Genomic DNA, 5,000 nt, shown 5'->3' on the forward strand with positions numbered 1-5,000 from the left:
ATATATATATATATATATATACATACATACATATAAATTGCACTTCTAAAGCACTAATTTATCAACTTAAAATTTTGAATGCTACCCTGCATTTTTTAACTTGATATTTCATGGTTTTGTACTAAGCTATTGACATGATTTATGCAAGAATATACTGATATCAAAACGAAAAAAAAAATCTTATCACGTCTACAGGATGTTTCACACAGGATCGTTTCATTTCGGGAAAAATAATTCTAGAACGTTTCAATGCCATGTACGAATAAATCTGATTTCCTATTTCGATATTTTTTTCCCTCCCCAAATTAAAATTGATTTATTCTTTATTATATTTCCAAAAATATATTATAAAAACGTTTTTATTTCATCTGTGTTTGTACTCGATGTTCATCCTTCTCGAAAACCTTCGTTTCTTAATCGTAATGCAAAGTCCTCAACTTATACGTTATCATAGAGTTTTTTTAGGGCCATATTAAGTTCATGCTTTTATTCTTTTTTTTATTTTTTTTTAATATTCCCTGTTAGTTATAAGTTGTTGCAACGTTACATTACTCGTTCCTTTCTTTAATTCCATTTCATAAAACAGACCACTATCATGGTAATTGGATTGTCATGGTGACCATTAATTTATGTAATACTGTTCATCATTATCCTTGATTAAATGTCAGTATGTTTTCAACAATATATGAAAAATACAGAATATCAAACAATGCAATTACTGACTTTAAAAAATTGCACCTTTTTTAAATTAGAGGAGATTTCTCGTTTTCGGGGTTTAATTTTTATTCAAACTGCTCATGACCTCGATTGCCTTATGCAAAGTTATGATTGCTAATTTATACCAATACCAAATACGCCGCTCTCACCAAAACGTTAAACATGTACGTAGATGTCATAATAATGAACCGACTATTCTCTTCAATAGAAAAAAAAATATGTTGTTTGTTACTCGTGTTAGCGTTTCAATGGTTCCATTTCAGTGAATAAAACCATTCATGATCTCAGTAACTCTAATGACGATGTCAATGTAGACAAAAACAACAACAACAACAAATGCAGTAGTTTCTAGTCCATTGCATGACAAGGCCCCAGACATTTCTTTATTCATGTCTGGGCTTTGGCCAGTTTCCATCACCACGCTGACTAGTAGGGATTGGTGATGGTGGGAAACTTTAGTCTGATCGCTCACAGCAAACTAACCTATATGATTGTCCCTGGCTAGTACAGCTTTGCTGACTATTACTATTATTATTAGCTAAGCTTCAACCCTACTTGGGAAAGCAAGAAGCTATAATCCCTAAGGGGTTCAACAGGGATAAATAGCCCAGTGAGGAAAGGAAATAAATAAACTATATGAGAAGTAATGAACAATTAAAATAAAATATAAGAACAGTAGCAACATTAAAACAGATCTTTCATATATAAACTATAAAAAAGACTTATATCAGCCTGTTCAACATGAAAAAAACATTTGCTGCAAGCTTGAACTCTTGAAGTTCTACCGATTCATGGCGATTCTCAAACTCTTTCACAACGTTAAGGTATCCTCACTCACACTTAAATACAACTTACCTACTTTAAACGCTAAACTATATTTAGATTTACCTTCGCTTAACATTTCCGGTGTACCACTAAATGAAGTGCCTAGAAATTCTATTAATGACCTTAAAATAAAACTGAATGAAGCTGATTATTTCAAACTAGTTATATTAACGAAGTAACATCAGAAAGACTTTATCTATGTTACATTTTAAAGAAAAATACAGGACTTTTTCCCATATTTGATATTAATCTCATTTTAAATTTTATACATTTCAATCTGATCGAAATGAAAACAGATCTGCCACTGCATTTTATTTATAAGACCACGCAAAAGAGTCATGTCAACGTTTTCATGCCCTTTGTATATCGCATCGCTTTCTTTCTAACAACACCAGTCTCTATTAATGTCAATTGAATCTAATTATAAACCAGAGAATTTCCAATGACGCAATCTAATTAATAAAGAATAGTATTCAAACACACAAAACGTTATGCTGTCGAGTTAACTAAAAAAAAAAAAAAAAAAAAAAAAACACACACACAGACAAAGACTTTGGGTGTGGTATCCAAGAATCGATTGACGTAAATCATTGTATCTATGAATCAAGTCGCTACATTTGTTCGATCGTTTGTTCTAGAACGACCATGCACCAAATTGAGCAGGCCACGGGCTCTTGCGTTGGCAGCCCGTAAAATAAGAGGCTACACGCAAGCTGGAGAATGTAAACACAGGAAGGAAACGTTACGTGTTGTAACGAATTCCAGTTCTATGAATTCACTGCTAAACTTAGTTATAAATACGCTTTGTGTAGCAAAGGGAATTATGGATAATCCTATTATGCAATCTCTTATTTATGCAATGACTAAAAGGGTGTAAATACTGGTTACCATATAAGAGCCCTATTAAAGATAACATAGGCTGCATGCAGAGTAAATCTCGGGTTAAATTGCCCTAAAGAGCTATATTTTGTAGTCAGAACTAGCCCTAACGAACTATCTTGTGTAGTGAAAAATTGCCATTACGAGCTATATTGTGTAGTCAGAACTTCCCATAACGAGCTATCTTGTGTTATCAGAACTTGCCCTAACGAGCTATCTTGTGTAGTAAGAACTTGCCCTAACGAGCTATCTTGTGTAGTCAGAACTTCCCATAACGAGCTATCTTGTGTGGTCAGAACTTGCCCTAACGAGCTATCTTGTGTAGGCAGAACTTGCCATAACAAGCTATCTTGTGTAGTCAGAACTTGACATAACGAGCTATCTTGTGTAGTCAGAACTTGCACTAATGGACTATCTTGTCGAGTCAGAACTTGCCCTAACGACCTATCTTATGTAGCCAGAACTTCCCATAACGGGCTATCTTGTGTAGTCAGAACTCGCCCTAACAGGCTATCTTGCGGAGTCAGAAATTGCCCTAACGACCTATCTTGTGTAGTTAGAATTTGCCCTAACGACCTATCTTGTGTAGCCAGAACTTCCCATAACGGGCTATCTTGTGTAGTCAGAACTTGCCCTAATTAGCTATCTTGTGTGGGCAGAACTTGCCCTAACGAGCTATCTTGCTTAGTCAAAACTTGCCATAACGAGCTATCTTGTTTAGGCAGAACTTTCCCTAACGAGCTATCTTGCGTAGTCAGAACCCTACGAATATTATCTAATCTAATAACACCGATAACCCCCGGAGACTCTGAGATTAGTGATATCGTACAAAGTGTTAAGTAAGGCTTGCCCCTTGCCCGAGATTTCGATAGTATTACCAATCGGGTGACACATCAGTTATATAAGAAAATGGAATTATTTAAAGAAAACGATTTCACCAATTGTCAGGATAACTTAAATGAATGTGCTAGCAGTGTTTTCCCATTTACACACGTTCACTTGAATCTGCTACATTGAAGTTTGCACATAAATTGCTATGGAATAGTAACCGATTGCACAAATAGCTTGGAATAAAAAAAAGCTGCATGGAGAAGTTTGTAAGATATTGGAGAAGGTCTGAAAAACATGGGTAAAACCCCTGATACAAATGTAATTTACGCAAAATTACATAGTAGGATTTCATCTTCAGTTCAGACAAGGAACTTGTTCGCAATTTCTATTTCCATATATCATGTGAATATCTGAATCACGTTTCTAACTTAACCTAATCTTATTACCAAATATGCTTGGTATGGACTTCTACACATTTAAACATGACATACTTTTGTATATAGTAAAATTATTATCACTAGCTAAGCTACAATCCTAGTTGGAAAAGCAGAATGCTATAATCCTAAGGGTTCCAACTAGGAAAAAAATAGTCCAGTGAGGAAAGGAAATAAATAATCTACAAGAGATTTAATGAGCAACTAAGATGAAATATTTTAAGAACCATAACAACAGTGGGACAGATGCTTCATCTATAAACTCTAAAAGGAGATTTATGCCAACTTATAGAGATTCTCTTTTGTCAAAAAAACGTGCTTTGTCCTTAGATTTAATTTCACCATATCAAAAAAGGATCCAAAACATAAGTTTGTAATCTAAAATCCTAAAGAACTAAAACATACTTATGTAGGACCTGGCATTTATCCACCCTCATTATGTGGGTGGGGGCACAATCCCTCTTTTTAATCCAGTAAGTTGGGCTTCGGATCAAACCCTCCTTATTTGCGATTTTCCTTGTCCTAACCTAAGGCAACAGTACCTATACGAAGCAATACATCAACCCTGCAATGGCTAAAGTCCACCTGAACATTTGATATAAGATATAAGCTTCAGTTGGGATAACGTGGTTTGACATTGGTTCCCCTCTCCCTTTATCAAGTTAAAATGGTAACCATGCGTTCTCTAATCTAGTTAAAGGCCTACCCATTCAACTCAAGTACTTAATTTGCAAAAAAAAAAAAAAAAATAAAAAATAATCTCTATTGCCTTATTTGAAGTCAATGGTCGAAATCCTCCGGTTCTAGCATTTTCTTCGTTCGTGAAACATTTTACGAATTGTATTTTTTTTTGTGTGTGCAGTTCAGCTATTTTCAATTACTGGCTGAATGGTCAATGCTGAAAATCAATCACTTTCATATTATCTGATTATTGCTTTAGTTGGAAACGTCCTTGCATGGTGATCGCCACACTGGGGTTCGAGTCCCTCTCAAACTCGTTAGTTCCTTTGGTCATTGCAACCTCACCATCCTTGTGAGCTAAGGATGGGGGATATGGGGGGGGGGAGCCAATAGTTCTGCCTGCTGAGTCATCAGCAACCTTTGCCTGGCCCTCCCTTGGGTGGAGAGGGGGCTTGGGCGCTGATCATATGTATATATGGTCAGCCCCTAGGGCATCGTCCTGCTTCCTAGAGCAATGTCACTGTTCCTTGCCTCTGCCAATCATGAACGGCCTTTAAACCTTTAAATAGCCCTTAAACTATCTGAGATCCATCGCAAATCACTCCATTTTTTTGTCATGTTGCAAAAACACGA

This window comes from Palaemon carinicauda, chromosome 30 (assembly GCF_036898095.1).
Source record: "Palaemon carinicauda isolate YSFRI2023 chromosome 30, ASM3689809v2, whole genome shotgun sequence".
NCBI classification, from domain to species: domain Eukaryota; kingdom Metazoa; phylum Arthropoda; class Malacostraca; order Decapoda; family Palaemonidae; genus Palaemon; species Palaemon carinicauda.